General features: G+C 39.4%; 1 protein-coding gene across 13 annotated transcripts in view; it reads right to left on the bottom strand.

The window, feature by feature from the left end:
• PDE4D (phosphodiesterase 4D) overlaps window positions 1-20,297 on the bottom strand; it is a 1,300,895-nt gene that overhangs the window by 107,543 nt on the left and 1,173,055 nt on the right. Inside the window, exon 1 of one of the 13 annotated variants that reach the window (XM_044224342.1) lies at window positions 9,596-9,615. The exons of the other annotated variants lie outside the window; for them this stretch is intronic. The gene's annotated coding sequence lies outside the window, so the exon portion shown is untranslated. Of the gene's footprint in view, window positions 1-9,595; window positions 9,616-20,297 lie in introns of those variants that run through there. 13 annotated transcript variants of the gene reach the window in all.

Raw genomic sequence — 20,297 nt, 5'->3', positions numbered from 1 at the left:
CTACTTCCTCCTCTCTCTGCCTGCCTCTCTGCCTACTTGTGATCTCTGTCAAATAAATAAATAAAATATTTAAAAAAAAAACCTACTGAAACAATTTATAGAAGGCAAGATAGTTTGGTGGTTCAGAGGGTAATCTGAAGTCAGATCTGGATTTAAATCCCAGCTCTACCATTTACTAACTTAGACAAGCCATAAGGTTCTAGGTTCTAGTCCTTAGAACCTACTTTGTGTTAGGTACCCCCTATTCTCACAAGGATGAAAATAAATATCCAAGGTAAAGCACTTTGCAGTCCAAGCACACAGTGAGCAACTCATCAAATGTTAGCTATCAGCAGCAGCAGCAGCAACAGCAGCATCTTCTAGAATCTTCCTGATCTTGCATCCAAATTGTTTTATCCCACTTCTTTTTTCTACGATGAAGTGCTCTTCCAGGTCCCCTTCCTTCCCAGTTATGGTTCCCCTGGATTTCTAGCAAAATGTTGTGAAATTATATAAGCTTTTCTTCTCTTTCTTTTGCTGACACTTAAGTAAAATGAAAGTAAAGGGGTAAAAACACACAAATCCACAAAGGCATAGGTTTTGGCGGGGAGGAGAGATCAGCAAAGGAGAGATTTCAACTGATTTTTCAAATCAGAGAGTGGCTAGAAGAGCAGAAACTGCCTTAGCACAACGCAGGAAAACAGAAATTTGAAGAGAAAGTGAACTAATGTGTTCTGCTAACCCCAGATAGAATTAGTGCTTAGAGACAGCACACACTAAGGAAGGCAGGAGTTTAGTGAGAGGCTGAAAGTGTATTAAAATTATATGGAGACTTTAGATCCCAGTTACTTCTCTGTCGTCCTGGACACTAAATCTTTCCTTTCCGAAGAAAATCAACTAGAGGAACTTCAAACAGAGAACATCGGGCAAGGTGGCTGATGTTCACATCACACTGAGGTGAGGCTCAAAACTGAAAAATAGACACTAAACTGAGGCGTTCCCAGTAAGATGTCCAACCTCCTTATATGCCACGCTCCCCAAACACTGGAGATCAGGTAAATGCTCCTAGGCAGATGTTTTCCAGAAAAGATTTAGAGAATCTCTTCATAATGAAATTGGAGAACTTCCCAGAGAATAAGCCAGCTGAATGACCATATTACAGTGAAGCCCTACAGCTGATGAGCCCCATCCATGTTTGCCAAACTTTGGTGGTGGGGTGGTGTTGTTATAACTGTTGTTGTTTTATTATCTTTGTGTGTGTGTGTGTCACTTTTATTTATTTTTTTTTAAAGATTTTATGTATTTATTTGAAAGAGAGAGAAATAGCACAAGTGGAGGGAGGGACAGGGGAAGGAAGCAGACTCCCCACGGAGCACAGAGCCCTGATGTGGGGCTCAGTCCCAGGACCCCGAGATCATGACCCCCAGCTGAAGTCAGAAGTCTGGAGGCTTAACCTACTGAGCCACCCAGGTGCCCCTGTGTGTGTCACTTTTAAATAAGAATGGACAACCATGAGGAAATTCTCCAGAATGAAGAAAGGATACTAAAATAGGCATACCACATCAACTGAGTAAAGAAATCCACAGGAAACAGAGAGATAGTGAAAGACCTCTGAAGAGCTATCATTTGTGCCACTGGGAAGATAATGCTTTCTGACGTAAGAATAAATGCTCTTAAAAAGGATTGTCAAAGAACAAGAGAGTATTGGAAAAAAGAAAAAAAAAGCCAAAATAAAATTTTAACAAAAAGGCTGGAAGATAAATTTGAAGAACTCTTCCAGAAGCCAGAACAAAACACCAAAGAGGCAAAAAATGGGAATAAAAAAATAAGAAAATTAAGGGATTTGATCTAGGAGATCTGACATTCAATGATCAGGAACCCCAGGAAGGAAGAACAGAGAAAATGGAGAAAGTAAAATTATCAGTGAACTAATAAAAGCAAAAGTTCCAGAATTAAAGGACTCACATGTCTAGAGTGAAAAGATCTAGTGTTGTGTCCAGGACAATGGATGAAGACCCAGATGAAAACAACTGACCATAAAACATAAGAACAATGGTGACAAAGAAAAGCTCATAAAAACTTTTGCCAAGAAAAATAGGTTTTGAACAGATATCAGGATGTCATCCATGTTAGAAAACGATGGCATGATCCCTGCAAAATATGAGAAAATATTTGTAATCTAGAATTCAATGCAGCTCATCTATGCCTGAGATGACTGAGGGTTTAAATGCAGGGCATGTGGAATCTAAGTAGCGCACAGGGTTGGTCCCTGAAAAAGAGACCTCACAAGTTAGGTTTTATCCTCAACTTTGAAACTCAATGTTAGAGACACAAGAAAGAAAAAGGAGCCCTGTCAGCACTACCCGGACCCTCTGAACCCCTTGCCTTTTTGCTAACACCACTGAGTCAGGGTATCAAAAGGTCAAGCAAATTTACAAAGCATGCCAGTCTTTGTGCTTTGGAAAAAGTGTATTTCGTTTTCATACAGCTGATAGTTCCGAATAGATGGGTCAGCAGACAATATGCAGCAAGAAATGAAAGCCAAAATGAATTTGGAAGTCAGCTTCGCTTCCACCAAATTTGGAGAGTTACTAAAAAAATAACTAAGAATGACATCTTGCCTTTAATTAATGATCCAACATTCATGCTTTGTATGACAAAGCAGAAAAATTTTTTTTCATTTTTATGCTTATTAAATTACCATGGAACAATTTTATTAACAATCCCATGAGTCAGGGTTTTCAGATGCTAATTTCTTACCTCAAAGAAATGGAGCGACAACAACAAAATACGCTAAGAAAAACCCAAAAATCTTTCTTGGTATTCTAGTATTCTTTTACAAAGGATCCAGCTTATCACAGTAATTGAGTCCCTCTCCTCCTTACACTGGTGATATTACTATATTAAATGGCTAAAGAATAAACGTAGGTAACAGTGGAGCTATAGTTCTTCCAGAAATAAGATAATAAAATAGCTCTGTGTACCAAGAAACCTTTCTTTGAACATTTCTATTGCACCCTCTCATTATTTCTGGCTACCTGATCAGTAGTAGACTTGGGTGACTGCTTTCTGTTGATACCACTTCTAGTCTGCCTGCTCTTGAGTTCTCCAGGCCTCATGCTGACTACCAATTAAAAAAAAAAAAAACAAAAACAGAGACAGCATTTTCCTCACTACTTAAACAATAAGCTGAACTGTTCATAACATTCTGAGTTTCTCTCCTTCTCATTTCCCAAGACAATTTTATAATTGGTTGAGACTGATGATACTAGATTATTAAATCTGAAATAATGATAAATAAGACTCCTCCTTAAAATAAGAGGAGTTTCCAGAAGCTGAAATTGAATGAGAATTCAAACTAAGCAGTTGAACATGCTATTTCTGGGGTTCTCAATTCATTCCTGCTAAGGGTATATGTCTTCATATTTCCCTCAAATGTCCTTTAATTATGTCAGAAATACTACTCAACTGTGTACCATGCACCAAGCACTATGGAGGTAACTGTGGAGGAAATCAAGGGTAACTGTGGAGGAAATCAAGGGGAAAAAAAATTGAGGGTTTTTCTTCAAGATGGAGATGGGACCTAATGGCAGGGGCATCTGAGGAGGAAACTGATGAACGGGAACTGCTGGAGAAAGTCAGGACCAGGAACTAAGCTGTGAATAAAGGTGGGCCCTAGTGACAGTTAATCCAACCATTAGTGAAACGTGATTTGTGTTTAGCTTTGCTTTCCTGGGCAGTCCTCTTGAGCTGTGAATAGATAGAACCGGCATTGAGTTAAAAATGGACAATAAGATTTCGGAGTCCACTTGTTAACTCGGATTGATCTGGCATGAGCTGATATACATGAGAAGTTGCCATCTCATCGAGAACTGGGACTGCATCTCTAGTGAAGAGCTAGTTGATAGAACCAGCATTCGGTTCTCTTTACTTTTGAAAACAATATCCTGATTTCCTTTGAGAAAACTTATTACTGTTAAGTGGGACCACTGTGATTGGTTCAGGCTACGATCTACCACCTTTAATTATATGGGAGATACTGGAGAGGGACGATCTTTTTTTCTGTTGAACATAAAATCTGGTAAGATAGAGCTCTAAGAATTCTGACATCGGGGCTCTGCCTATGTGTATGGAAACTGATAATAAAGCCCAACATGGAGAAAGAGAATCTTCCCAAAGAGTTCTAATGCAAATGGTACCCACAGTCTACTGAAAACCTGAGGGAACACTGTCAGTGATGGTATGAAGCCATCCACCTGCTACCTGTAGGAGAAATGCATCCAGAAGAACATTCTGCTGAGTATCAAAACGAGGGTGTAACAACTGCTCCAGGGTGTGTGATACTCTTTCCTATTACACGCCATAAGCGCAAATTTTGCCCTAGAAGTTGGCTGGGGAATATTTTCAAGGGAATGAAAGGAAACAAACTTGCCTGTCAATTTGGAAAATTAGTCGCATAAATGTCAGGTAAAGCTTAAAAACAGGTTTTTAAAAAAGGAATTTTCTCTTTCAGAAAATAACTATGGAACGGGCACATGACAGCACTGTGATAACTGATACTTTTAAGTCAACAAGCAACACCAACCAAACAGGAAAACATCCAGATATGTGAAAAATGAAGCAGTTCTTCTGATAGCCAAAAAACACAACTTTACAAGACCGCTTGAGTTATGTATTTTGACTGGTAATGCGTCACGTTAGTACTTTTATTCAAACCACAACAACGTTTGTCTTCCTAAAAATAGTTCCTGCACTTTAGAAAAGTACAATATGAAGTTTCAGAGTAGTGCTGCACTCAACACACCCGCAGAGCTGTTAGAAATTTCAGAGGCCCCTGCTCACTGGATTTCACCAACATCCCATCTCTCCTACCAGTTCCACTAGAGCAATTCATGCAAGCAAATCACAACAAAGCATAATCACTGAAGAACACCATAACCTGCAAATTGCAATCTGAGAAAGAGAATCACTGAAGCAAAACGGAAAAAACAATCATATAATTATCTTAGAAGAGAACTTTTTTCCTTAAATATAATCCCATTTACCATGCACAAAAGCCATCCGTGAGCATTTATGTGGTTCTTTTTTAGCCTTTGCCCGTTTGCTTTAAAGACAAGACGCGAAGAATCTGCTTAAAAGCCTAATACACTGATAAATGTTTACTGATAAAATCTGCCAGATGGGACTACTTTCAAGGAAGGTCAATTACAAGCCTCGTGGCTCTCCTTTTAATGATATCCTTTAATGATCCCCTTCCTCTCCCAGAAAATTAAATCACAAAAAACAGCTTTGGCTGAGAATGACCCAGTAATCCTCATAATCACATTGCAATAACAGACAAGGAGATCAAAGCACAGGTGTACTGAGAAATAGAGGTTTCCGTCCTACTATAAAATGTGGACTTGCTATAGATTAAGATCAAACGTGCTTTTAGCTGCCCCAACAACTTCCAATGTTTTTAAAAATTCTGTGGTTTCCTTGATTCGTAAACTTCCCTTGACTTTCCTCCTCCCAATTTCTACAAAAATTTGCAGTTGTTCACATATCATGTCTGTTTTTTCATAAATCTAATAATTAATTAATTTTAGAAATCTGGTGACTTATGTTGAAACTCTAATTGGGCCAAGAAGAGCCCAAGGTTTGTTAGTAAGGTATTGCCTCCAGTATCGTAAAGACAGAACCTAATTATGGAAAATTATGTAAAGATAAATGCGATTAATATATTAGTTGGAAACTGAATTAGTCAGCTAGTAGTAGCTTCAGTAAGAGAGAGATTTCTTTTGGTATCATGGTTTTTTTTTTTTTTTTTCAAGATTTATTTATTTGTGAGGGAGCGAGCACATACTCTCTCTCATGTAGGGGGGAGGGGCAGAGGGAGAAAAATATTCAAGCAGACTCCCTGTTGATCGGGGAACCCAACTCAGGGCTCTATCTCAAGACCCATGAAATCACGACGGGGGTCTGAAACCAAGAGTCAGACACTTAACTTACTGAGCCACCCAGGTGCCTCTTTTGTTTCATGTTAAGATAATTCAGTGATAGGCCAAGGCTGGAATGATGATACCATTTTCACCAGAGACCTTTCTGCTCCATTATCCTTTTCACATGCCTTTCATTCTCAAGGCCAAGCAGGTTGCTGGATGGCTGCAGATGCTCCAGTCAGCACATGAACATTCACAAGTCCAGGCTATAGGAAGAGTGGCAAGAGTATAAGGGAAGCTCCCTCTGCTTACATTTCAGTGGTTACCCCTACCCCTAAGGGAGATTGAGAAAGCAGTCTCTTATATGGGCAAATGCCACCTAATATAACTAGGATTCACTCAGGTTACCAACTGAACAAATCTGTTGAGAATACTCAGCCCTTCTAGTCTTTGCCATACCCTACAATTCGTTGATTTCTCAATAGTGGATGGGATTTGGTCTAATCCTTCATTTGCAGACAGAGAAACTGAGAGCAGAAAGATTACAATTTTTTCCCCCTATAGAATCAGCCAAGAACCAGAAGCAAAATTCAGACCCTTAATCTATCAGTAAAGATCCAGGTTTTTGCCAACAAGGCAAACTTCAATGAGGTTAGCCCAGGATATTCAGCTAACCAACTGAACAGTAACAGATCTTACTACCTGGGTAAGACCCCGTGACTCATACTTCAGGGTTTATGGTCGTAAGTGCTCACAAACTGTAAAATCCACCCTCTTTGGTTATAAAGTGCGAATCACCATATTTACCACAAGTCATATGCAGATTTATATGGCCACTAAATTACCAAGAAAATGAGAGATGCCAGATAACATGACAGTATGATCTCTAGTCTGCAGGGCAGCAGAATGTTCCACACTCAAGAGCAAAAACTGGTACTTGAATCCCAAGAGTGAACTCGAGGTCTTTTATGGTGGTGGCTTTTGAAGCACACACACAAACACATTATTATGGTGTCTCCTGAAATGGACGTTCTCAAAATAGCGCCTGCCATCATACAAAAGAGGATTGGCTGTTTTGAGCCTTTTATTCTATTTTATTTTTTCAAGACATTGCTCATCTCCTCTTATCTGTAGTCCTCACTTCTTCACCCTTTCCCAGTAGCTTGCTTTACCACCCTCAGTGCACAATGGTAATCCAGGTACTGTCTGCTTTCTTCAGCACTTCCAACTACATGATGGGGCACCTGCTCTCAGGTTTCATCTGTCTATGTCTCAAGCTTGTTGAGAGCAGGGTCTATATATTCTTTATTCTCCCCAACACACAGCCTAAGACAAAGACTCAATTTTCTTCCACAATGTCATGCTTAGAACTTTTTTGTTAAAGATTTTATTTACTTCTTTATTTGAAAGAGAAATACAGAGATCAGGAGCAGGGGAAGAGAGAGAAAAGGAGACTCCCTGCTGAGCAGAGAGCCCAATGTGAGACTTGATCCAAGGACCCAGAGATCATGACCTGAGCTGAAGGTAGATGTCCCACTGACTGAGCCATCCAGGTACCCCTAGGACATTTCAATATTCTCCTAAACAAGTCTCCGTCACTGTTTCCAGCAGTTCCATGGATCTTCTCCACTTTGCCACACTCACAACCTGTCCCACCTACGTCACCTAAACTGCAGAATGTGGCAAGCCTCACTTATCCATATTTGGTGGTATACCACCATATTTATACTTATAAATAAGATTTTTTAGAAGGTGGCCCCAACCTGCATTCACATCTAGTCTTATTCCTTGCCATTCCATTTGTTTGTACCCTACATACTGTAAGCTACTCAGAAACAGTCACGTCTTTCCTTCTTTCTTTTTTTTTTTTTAATATTTTATTTGTTTATTTGACAGAGAGCTAGAGAGAGAGCACAAGTAAGCAGAGCGGCAGGGAGAGGGAGAGAAAAAGAAGCAAGCTCTCCACTGAGCAGGGAGCTTAATGCAGGGCTCAGTCCCAGGACCCTGGAATCATGACCCAAGCCGAAGGCAGCCGCTTAACCAACTGAGCCACCCAGGCATCCCCAGTCACCTCTTTCTTTAGGTGTCTGTGACTTTACACATGCCGTCCCCTCTATCTGAAATGCCTTTTTTTTTCTTTCACTTATGAAGACATTCCAAAAGGCCTTCAAGGTGTAAGTGAATTACTTACTATCTGTAAAACTCTATGTTACATATATCTAGCATGTTCTAAAAGACAGGGAAGCTTAAACTTATCTTTACAAGTACTTTCATGATCACACCTATTCTATTGGATTTGGAAAATTCCATGAGGTGAGAATTATGTTTATCTTAGTTCATTGTGGATCCCAGGTCCTGGCACACAAGAGATACTCAACAGTTAGCTAAATGTATGAGTGTCAGTTTCCCTAACTAGATATGAGTAATTTTCTTGAGACTCTTCCTTCTTGTCATTATGGATCTTGTCTCATTTGATTCTATAACTACAGAGGATAGCAGAATGCTTACATGTAAATATTGTCACATCTCTTTTGTTTCTCCAGTTAATCACTGGATCCAAGAGCTACCCTTCCAGTGGGAAATCTAGTCATCCTTCATGAAATCTCCCCCTCTTCCAAATGCCCAAGAACCTCAGGAATTATCTGGACTAAAATAAGGTCTTGCTTCTAGACTTCAGGTGGAGAGAGAATTGCCAATTAGCCTGAAGACTTCTGCTGTTGTTACATGGTATCATAGTTGAATGCTGGTCCTGTGAAGTCCTGGATCCTGCTGGTTCAGGTCTCCCCAGGCTTTTAGGATAGTGCAACCCTGGACTCCCAAGACTGTAGCTCTTTGATTTCACCTCGCTTATTTAGACAAAAATCAGCCCTCAATCAACAAGCTTGGGTCACAGCCTTGAGCAGGCATTCCTTGCCTCCAGATGCCTTAACGCCTCCAGGGCCTGTTGTTCAGCATTCTCCCCTGTCAGTAGCTACCTGCTCCACCTATCTATTCTCATGGGCTTCCCTTATGTGTAATAGCAGAGAGAGGTTCCATCTCTCTTCTCCCAGCAGACTCCTGAAATTCTTAGGTAATTAGGTCTAGTCTCTGAAAACTTACCAAGGGGAGGGGCAGCTTCTAATGAAAAGGGAGAGATCTTGTCATACTCTTTCTCTAAGGAGAAACCAAGGGAGTCCCTTGGTTATGTAAACCAAGGGACTCCCTTCAGTGATTTTTCCCAAAAATGACAAGTAAATAAACCCCTAGGAAGTTTCCAACAAAAGACTGAGAAATGGTGAGCATAGATTTAGAATGTCTGCCTCTCTAGTCATCCCCTTACATATGCATGAAGATGTTTAGTGAAATTCAACAGAGTCATTTCTTCCAAGACCTTTTATCTTAGGAACAGTAATTAATGACCATAAAGGCAAGGTAGGATTAGGAGAGTGGAACAATCTTTGTCCTATAATTGTCCTTTTCGGAGAGGCCAAGAAAACAGTGAGAAGGGTGACCAACAATGGGGAAAAAAAAAGGTGCATAACTTTAACAATCCAATAAGACAAAAAGAGGTTCATTCCATAGTGAAGATCTGGCAGTGCAGGGTCATGTTTCAGTAGGAGAGGGCAGATACAATAACAATAAATATCAATTAGATGACAAAGTCAGGCATAGATCTCTGTGTCTTTTTCATTAAGAACTGGAAAAGGGAGGCTTACCATCAGCTTGTGTTTGTGTAAAGAAGACACATAGCAATCCTTTCTTCAAATGGGTCCACTCAGTTCAGCTTTATATAACTAGCTGGAGATCTAGAGGAGATCACCCCAAACTTACTTTACCAAATTGCAGTGACTCTAAAAAAAGGACATTCTTTTCCCACATTTGTAGTGTCTCTACAATCCAGCTATCTTACAATCAATGACATCTTGAATTCAATAAAATGAAGTAAATAGTCAAATATTTTTAATTAAATAAAATGCTTTAAAAATGTAAACACGGACAACCAAAAAATTGTCCAAACATCCAGGTTCCAGTTCCTGACCCTGCATTAGCCTATTAAAGCAGAGACACAGATAACAGTGGCAAGTGAACACAAACGGGAAGTTGTTAGAAACGCAAAATTCTCAGATCCCGCCACAGAAGTACTGAATCAGAATCCCTGGGGGTAGAGGGCCCTGCCATCAAAGCTTTAACAAAATCTCACCATGAGTTTGAGAGCCGCACCTCCAGTAGCAAAGACAGCAGGCCAGCATTATTTGGCATATCTGGGTCCTAATATTTCAACCCAGTGGCAAGGCTACCAAAGGAGAGGAAGAGTCTAGGACCTGACACAGTGACATACTTCTTTGAGGTCCCTCAGTCCCCGGGTTCTCACTCAGTATTCATGAAAGCAGCTTCTCATTAGGAGTTTGCTTCCCAAGGGCTGAATTACTAGGAAAGAATGAACCGATCAGGCCAGTATGATATCTTGTCTACTTAACAATGCATTCCTCACTATAAATTACTTAATTAGTGTTCTTGCTGTCACATTAAATTCTTGAGTTCTGAGCACCAGTCACAGTACCAAGTCTAACTAAGTTCCGAGAAAATCAAATTTCTGCACCTGGAAAAAGAAAGGTCCGTGCCTGAATTTGCATATATTGTGAAGACACTGCCCAGATGGGTCCACTAAATATACAAGCCTTCTAAGTGGATTTTTTTTTTTTTTTAAACTAGGTCAAGAGAAGCACAGAGTTAAGGACAGTTAGGTCAAGGTTGCAAACTGGCTGGCAGTCTTCTGGGATGTGGCCCACGGATGTGGCTTGGCCCACACACATTGTTTAAAAATTGGGATATTTCACATAAAATCTTGGATTTCTTCCTGTCTTAAAAAAAGCTAAAGATATGACAACAGGGAACCCACATCCTGGCACTTCAACAAGAGCCTGGAACTAAGCAGAAACTGCTTTCTTCAGATGGGTGTTCCCTTCAGTTTGCCATTGCCCCGACACCTCCTTATTGCCTTATAGCTGGCTAGCCTGTCCTTTTCTATTACCTGCCTCACCCTGATGCATTTGAGTTTGAGGACAACTGATTTATATAAATATTTTTTATGGAATAGATAATTGAGATGATTTGAATAAAACACTCAGAAAACTAACTCTACTTGATTTTTTATGTTTAAAATAGCTATTGGTATATACATATCGGCAGGGTATACAGGTTATTCTTTTTTTTTTTTTTCCTTTAAAGATTTATTTATTTTACAGAGAGAGAGAGAGAGAGAAAGAGAGAGAGGAGGCAGAGGCAGAGAGGGGGAGAGAGAATCTCAAGGAGACTTCCCACTGAGCACAGTGCCTGAAGCAGGGCTCAATCTCACAACCCTGAGATCATGACCTGAGCCAAAACCAAGAGTTAGCCCCTCAATCCAATGAGCCACCCAGGCGCCCCTACACGTTAGTCATTCTTAAAAATAGGCACAATGATGAGGGCAAAGACTGCTGTGGTAGAGTAGAAAGTGTACTGGACTAAGCTTCTAATGCCTAGATTTGGATCGCCACTTTACTAAATGTGGAATCATCTCTGAGTCTCAGTTTATGTATGTTATATGGGAATGATTATACCCACCACATACAGAATTTACTGCAGTGATTAAATTAGATAATATATGTTTAACTTCCTGACATACCATTGACTCTCAAAATGTTTAATTAAAATTGGATGTGTTTTGGGGTGCATGGGTGGCTCAGTCAGTTAAGCATCCGCCTTTGGCTCAGGTCATGATCCCAGAGTCCTGGGATTGAGCCCCACATCAGGCTCTCTGCTCAGCGGGAAGCCTGTTTCTCCCTTTCCCATTCCACCTGTTTGTGTTCCCTCTTTCACTGTGTCCCTCTGTCAAATAAAAAAATAAAATCTTTAAAAAAAATTGGATGTTTTGTTACCTGCATATTACTTTAGAAATTATACATAACACAGATAAATGTTTGGAAAAAAATGCAAAATGGACGCTTGAAAATCCCTACACTGCAATGAGATAAAGGAACTGCTATTTACTAACTATAAACTATGAACCATGCCCTATTGTGGATGCTTTACATACATCGTCCCCTACAGCAATACCATGGTTAGTATTATCCCTCTTCTACACATTGAACTCAGAGCTTCAGAAGTTTAGGTAATTTAGACAAAGTCACCCAGCTACTGTTGATAAGCAGGGTGCAAGTCACTCCACAGCCTTTACTTGTGAGAGCTGTAGCAGTTCTCAGTGTAGACTAATTATAAGAATTACTTGTGCTCCTAGTTAGTTAAAAACACAGCTTCTCTAGTCCTTTCCAAGCTTAATGAATCAGATTCTAAAGCGAATAGCCTGGGACTCTGTATGTTGTAGCAAAGCCTTAGGTAATTCTTACCCATAGCAAGGAAACACTCCTTGAAAAAGCTGACAAAGAGTCAAAGTAAGCAGAAATAGAATTGATTTGCATTATGCTCAGTAGATGGAAGAAAGGAAGGAAGGAGGGGAAGAAGGAAGGAGAAGAGGAAGGTACAGAGGCACAAAAAGAATCCTGGAGCAAATGTTCATGCCTTCTGAAGGATTATGAGAATGCACTTACTACATGGGTGCTTTCTTTCTAACTGCACCCAGGCTGTTTAATGCAAACACAAGGAGCCAGCCAACAGGAAGCTCAGCTTGCCACTGCAGAGCAGGAAAGCACTTTGAACTACAGGCATCTCGTACACCCAAATTACATGCTGTGATACACAGTGTATTTGAGCTGTTCCGCAAGACAGAAGCCAGTTATTCTTGGCACATACTTCTATCGTGCTATCCAAATCACCATCCCTCACATGTGGAAGTGTGCCACATCAAATGCACCAAGCCATAAATTCCTTAAACTCTTAGGGATGAAAGTCAAATATTGGAGAAAAAGACAGTCTGGTACACATACCGTGTAACAGAAAAGCGCTGCCTTTTTTTTTTTTTTTTTTAAAGTACTGCTGAATTATGAGAGAATGGGCAGAAAAATTCTGCTTTCAGAATTTTTTCAGAGTGTAAACTGATTTTTTTCAATGTAATTCAGCATAATCATTGCATTTTCAATACTTGGTAAAGCCACCTCATTTATAGTATTTTTCTTAAAATAATGGACTTTCCAGCCTCTTTCCCCAAATGTTTTTCAAACCCAGTAGAAAAACAACGACACGAAAACCCAGAGTTGAGCTGTAGGTACTCTAGAATTCTGCTGGGTGTCACAGAAACCACACCTATGTCTTGAATGGTAGTGTTATTTAATAATCAGACCGATTAGTTGCCCTACATCTTGCAAATCTTGAAGTTAATAGATTTCATCAAAACTGGTAGGTGATATTATAATAGAAATCCAGTCATAATTGTTAATGTTATTATAGAGAATTTAAAAACACAGATCCTGAAAGAGTCAAGAAACAGGACGTGAGCTATTAGATGCATTACTTTTAATGTGCTGAGCAACCTCCAAGCAACCTCATTAAAATGCAGATTCTGATGGAGGAGGGTTGCATTTCTGAGTGCCAAGGTTCTGCTGCTCTAACAAGTGCTCAGGTGATGTTCCTGTTGTTGGTCTAGTGTTCACAGTGGGAGTAGCAAGTCCACCAATTTAAGAAAACTCACGCTGGTCAAGTTCCCAGGGGCATGGTAAGAAATCTGCAGCAGAGGGTTAGAACATAGTGTTAGAGGGGCGCCTGGGTGGCTCAGTGGGTTAAGCCGCTGCCTTTGGCTCAGGTCATGATCTCAGGGTCCTCGGATCGAGTCCCGCATCGGGCTCTCTGCTTGGCAGGGAGCCTGCTTCCTCCCCCTCTCTCTCTGCCAGCCTCTCTGCCTACTTGTGATCTCTCTCTGTCAAATAAATAAATAAAAATCTAAAAAAAAAAAAAAAAAAGAACATAGTGTTAGAGTTGCTTAGCAGTAAAATGCAAAGATGAAACATCAAAGGGTTTATATAAATGTCCAATTTCTCTAGGAAGAATTGGTTCAACATGCAATAGAAAAAGAATCTTTTTTTTTTTTTTTTAATTTTAAAGAGAGGGATTCTAAGAGGGCAGGCAGATGTAAAGTCAATAAAATTGGGGTTCTTAAACTTTAAAAATTGATGTGATTCCTGGACTATCTCCCCAGAAAAATGTGGATGTGAACATGGACAAACATTTCTGCCTGTAATTTCTGAAGGCTCACTGAACTTTCTTCTGAAAAGCATGCACCACCTCAGGGCCACAGATCACACCTGAAAGCTACCAATGTACAAAAGGGTTGCAGGGGGCAACCCAGAGTTCTAAGAGTGATAGGGCAACTTCAGAACTGCCTTCGTATTTGACTGGTGATACTATTGTAATAAGGCCATTGGTGATACTATTGTAATAAGGCCATTGGTTCCTCATTTTCATAAAATATAAGCTGGTTGAACTGTGTATTTTTCTAAGATAAGACATTAAGCTTCTTCATGTTAGGAAATCACCATATAAAGAAGTTAAGTATAAACTGGGGGGAAAAACACAAAACAAAGTTCTAGATATAAAAACTACTCTATAGAAAAAGGGTTTTTAAAGATATAGAGGGCAACTGCTTTATGCTGGTGCTCCATATAGTGTGTTTTTTCCCCAATAGTTTTGAGCATCTCAACATCTATCTCTTTTATACTAGTAATTATTAATATTTAGAGTTATCATTTAAAAGTTATCATTTAAAAAAGAACCACTTAATTTTTTCAAGACTTAGTGACCCACCTAATCTAGATAAGCAGCTTAGAATCTAGAAGGGAAGCTATACATGTGCGTGTGTGTGTATGTGTGTGTACAACTGTATGTCAAGGCATAAACTCTAAATGGATTAAAGACCTTAAACCTTTAAGACCTGAGATTAAAGACCTGAACCCTTTAAAGATCCCAGAAGAGAACAGAAGCCTGACAATGGGCCATAGCAACATTTTCCTAAATCTGTCTTCCAACCAAAGAGAAACAAAAACAAGAATAAGTCATAATTAGGCCTGAATTTAAAAAACAAAAAAACAAGCAAAAAAAAAAAAAAAAACCCCTTTTGCACAACAAAGGAAACCACCAAGAAGACTACAAGGCAACCTACAGAATGGGAGGAAGTATTTGCAAAGGATATATCTTATAAGGGGTTAACATCCAAAACATATAAACAACTCATAACAACTCAACCCCAAAAAAATTCCAATTAAAAAATGGGCAGAGGACCTGAATAGACATTTTTTCCAAAGAAGACACACAGATGGCCAAGAGACAAAAGAAAAGATATTCAACATCACTCATCATCAGGGAAATGCTAATCAAAACTACAATGAGATTTCAACTTATACCTGTCAGAGTGGCTAGAATCAAAAAGATAAGACAAGGATCGACAAGGATCTGGAAAAAAAAAGGAATCCCTAAAAAGGAATCCCTATTCATTGTGGTCGAAATACAAATTGGTACAGGCACTGTGGAAAACAATATGGAATTTCCTCAAAAAATAAAAATAGAAATACCACATGATCCAATAATTCTATTATTGGGTATTTGCCCAAAGAAAATGAAAAAAACTAATCAGAAATGATATACACACCCCTATTCTTATTTCAGCATTATTTACAATACTAAACTATGAAAGCAACATAAATGTCCATCAATAGACAAAAATGGATAAGGAAGATGTGGTATATATACACAATGGAATATTATGCAGCCCTAAAAAATAAGATCATGCTATTTGAGACAACATGGACAGATCTAGAGGTTACTATGCTAAATGAGGTAAGTCAGACTGAAAAAAACAAATACTATATGGCTTTACTCAAAAGTGGAATCTAAAAAAAAAAAACCAAAAAACCCCAAAACCCCAAAAATGCCAAATGAAAAAACAAATAAAAAGAAGAATCAGATCTATAAATACAGAGAATGAACGGATGGCTACCAGAGGGGAGAGGGGTAGTGCTTTGTGCAAAATGGGTGAAGGGAAGTGGGAGGTACTGGCTTCCAATTAGAGAATGAGTAAGTCATGGGAATGAAGTGTACAACATAAGGAATTTAGTCAATGACATTTAAAAGGGATATATGGGGATGGATGGCAGTTACACTTGTGGTGAATGCAGCATAATGTACAAACTTGTCGAAACACTAATGTTCTATATCCGAAATAATGTACCATTGTTTGTCAACTATACTCCAATAAAAAAAAAGTAAAATAAATAAAAATTCAAACAACTGAGAACACTGTCCTAAGGGACATTAACATCCAGTGACTATTCATTAAACCCCTATATGTGACATTTTAATCTCTTGGGTAAAATAATGAAAAAGCAAACACAACTCCCTTGTTCATAGGTACAATAGTCATTAAACAGTAAAAACAACAAAATATATCCAAAGTACGATTTAATTTCATTTTTAATACATGCTGAGAAACTATGATAAAGAGACTTCACTGAATCTGAAGCATTGAGGTAGATCTGCTTATGGATGCCGAGTTAGGGCAAGTTGGAAGCAATAGAGGTCAGTCTTCAGACAGAGCATTTCCCGACTTTCCGGCCTGCCAAGGTGGCAGAGGAGGACAGCAGGAGGCTGCTGAAAACACTAAGCAAGTGGGGGGCCCAGTTGGGCTCCTGCTCCATCCAGTCCAAGAAGTGGTTGCAGGGGCGGGTACATGACTTTAGCCTGTTGGGCCCAGCTTGTACTTAACACTTTTCAACAATTCTTCATTTCTTGAGTCTTTCTGGGAGAGAAGGGTCAAGCACAGAACACTGAAACATTCCTCTTGGAGCCCAGAAATGAGCAAAGCAAAATTGTCTACCACATCTCAGGATCAAATTAAGAGGCTGATCCCAAGTTATGCAAAATCATGTCCAAGAGATTCCCAAGGTGGATGCTGGCAGTAACTGGGTGAGAGTGTTAATCTATCCAGAGAAAGGATGTGCCCATGATAGGGAGGGTGGGCAGTAAGTCAATCTGAGAAAAAGGAGGCATGTGCTGCCCTTGAGGAGAGGAAGTGACTGTGTGGGCCCAGGGAGGGGGCCTGCCCTACTGCAAAGCCTAGCCCTACTGCTCAGGACAACATTCTAGGTCCTCCAAAGCTGGAGACAGTAAGCATTGTGATTACCTGTAACTCTGGCTATTCTAAATCCATGCTATATCATCCCCTGGCTTTCTGAACTTACCCACAGAGAGAGTGTGTACACTGACAAAGCTGAAACATTTTGTAGCTTTAAAGCAATGAACTGATACTGCGACTTTAAGGTTCTTGTGAGCTTTGAGATTGGGAATCAACATAGTCAAGTATAGGGACAAGATCATCATTCTAAGACTGCATGGCTGATGGGCAGATCCTGGAGTACAGTTAATTTACTAAGGAAAATACTACTCTGTAAGGCCCTGTCCGGATGGCCAAGAGTCCTTGCCCAGGCAATATTCATAGGTAATTCCCTTTCCCATCCCCTCCACCGAATACCATTTTTTTTTTAAAGACTTTATTTATTTATTTGAGAGAGATTTATTGAGAGAGAACACAAGCAGGCAGAGAGGCAGGCAGAGAGAGAGGAGGAAGCAGGCTCCCTGCTGAGCAGAGAGCCCGACGCGGGGCTCGATCCCAGGACTCTGAGTTCACGACCCGAGCCAAAGGCAGCAGCCCAACCCACTGAGCCACCCAGATGCCCCCCATTTTTTTTTTTAATTGCTTCAAGGATAGTAACTAACCACAGCAGCTATACAGCACCCAGCAGCTGACTTCTGTCCATTGTTGCCTGCATGCTAGGCATTGTGCCAAGCACACTGTGGATTATCTCATTTAATCTCATTTATCTCATTTAATCCTCACAATAAGGGAGGTCCTATTACTATCCCTCTTTAACCGCTATGAACACTGAGGTTAGGCACAAGGTCTCACAAGCAGTAATGTCAGAGCTGGGATTCAGAGGAGTGTGGTTCCAGAGTATGGTTCCACCTTGAACCCATATATAATGCCTATGTTTCAAGATTTTGAGCTATATCAAAAAGTCCATGTGTGTCCAAAATGTGGCTTGCTAAATTGGCATTCTTTAAAGGGAGGAACTGTACCTGTTTGTTTTGATTATCTACACATGTTTCCTGGTGTCACACAGGAAACATCTACAAATGCCAGATATTATACCTAAAGATACCACAGCCACAAAGCATCCTTCCCAGAAAACAAAGTATGAAAGATAGAATGAGGTAGACAGGTGGAATTAATGGTAGAAGACAGCTTACATTCTACTACTGCTTAAAAATTTAACTCATAATATTACCAGATTTAAATAATTCATGATTTTAAAGCCATAATTTAGAAAATGTATCAATACTTTCACATTGACTCTCTTTAAAAAATTATGAAATTATGAAATTAGGGTTCCACTGTCAAACTGCTGGAATGTTTTCTCACCCACCATATTACCAAAAACAAACCAGAATAACCACTGATATGAATGAAACATCCATCATTATCTAATAGAAATGGTGTCTTTTGTTTCTCTGCCCATTAAAGGTTTTGACAATTCAACTATCTATATTATTTATCAGTTTTATTCTAAGAAATTGAATGCTAAGTGGTACACTCTAGTAGAAAGGATGCCCTCAGGTACAACAAAAGGCAGATCAGCACCACTCGTAGGAGGCTGATCTTTGGAACAGACTGCTCAAATCTGGCCACTGACTCTATTTCTTATTACCTCCATGACTCTGACCTAGTTATTTAATCTCTCTGCACCTTAATTTCCACAACTATAAAATAAGAATAACAACATATCCAACCTCACAGATTTATGATGAGGATTAAACAAAGTCCTTAGAAGCGTGGGGCACACAAAAAGTGCTCAATGAATGGCATTTTTATTGAGCTATTGAGTATACTCAGGCAAATATTATTGTTACTGCCCTATACCTAGAAGTTCTCACCGCTCTTACCAGGAGCTTATTTTTATATTTGATAACTCTTTTTTATCCAATAACCATTTCTTTCCTAAGGAAAAATTGAGAAGGGAAAGAAAATAGGCAATGACAATATAAATTCTTAACACTCTGGGTTCAATAACACCATTGGTTAGAACATCAACAACTCTAAAACTAACTAAAAAAATATCTTTTGAGGCAGAAGAATTTTTTCAAGGTTTTTCACTAAACCTTGGTTTTTCACTAAAATTAAAAAAAAAAGTTGCACTGGTAAATGGTCATATGATATGATCTCAATAAAATATACTTTAAATATACAAACATTTGTAAGGATATAAAGCAAATATTAATAGCAGTTATCTCTGCATGACTAGATTTGTGGAGTTTTATTCCCTTTTGTGACTCATTTTTGTTTTATTTCCTGAATGTGTATGAAGTGCTCAGATGACTCAGGAGTGTCACCAACTAAGATGCAACAAGAGGAACAAATTTAGGGGAAAAGCTAAATTTGATTTTGGATATGAAAAATTCGATAAACTTGTGAGATATGCAAATGAAAAGTTTCAATAAAGAGACCAGTTTTCAAAACTTCACAAAAGTATCTAAGAGGGACTTGGATATGACTTTAGGGTAACAGCATAGAGATGGCGGTTAAAATAACAAGAATACATGAATGAATTCTGGAGAATATGCAGAGTGACCAACATCAAAGGAAGGCTGGAGGATTTGTATATTAGGGGTGGGTAACAGAAAGAGTGTATGGCTTCAAGGCAGAAGGAAGAGAGTTTCAAGGAGGACAACTGTCTTACTGAAGCCTAGTAAGAAATGAGCTGAAAAGTATTGATTTGATTTGCCAATTAGGATATGGGAGGAACCACAGCAGGAACAAGTAGGCTGAGAAAAGAAAAGGGAAGGAGTAAGGGTACCCTCGCCTTTCCAGAAATCTGGGCAAGAAAACCAGTAGTGATAAATGGAGTGGGATACAGGATTAAAGAATGGAGGAACCCAACCATTCTGAGGGAGAAGAGGCCACCAGTGAGTAGGTCAAAGACAAAAGAGGAAGAAGAGAAGATGGATGGGAAAATATCCAAGAGGTGGAGGACCCAGAGGTTAAGCTGGGGATTATTTTGTCTCCTTATTTTTAAGTGCACAAAATAGATATCTTTAATATGACATGAGAAATCAGTAGAGGTTGAGCAAATTTTAATTTAGCTTTTCTTGGAAAACTCCATGTCATCAGTTTGAATGTCAATTACTATACATCACTGTCCAGACAGAGATGCTGTTAGGGTTTCCTAAGACAGGTTGAACTTAGTGCACCTTCCAAAAGCCCCCCAAACAGCTGTGCTGTGTGTGTGTGTGTGTGTGCGCGCGCGCGTGCGCGCGTTGGGGGGGTTTTGAGGTAATGTTGACAGATTCTCTTTCTTCTTTTGTTTGCATGTCATCAGCGGTCACCTGGCTACTCTCAGTTGTGATTTTCCCTGGAATTTCTTATTCATCCTTTTCTACTTT

Source organism: Neovison vison, chromosome 1, assembly GCF_020171115.1.
Source record: "Neovison vison isolate M4711 chromosome 1, ASM_NN_V1, whole genome shotgun sequence".
NCBI lineage: Eukaryota > Metazoa > Chordata > Mammalia > Carnivora > Mustelidae > Neogale > Neogale vison.
This window is presented reverse-complemented; position numbering and strand designations above follow the sequence as displayed.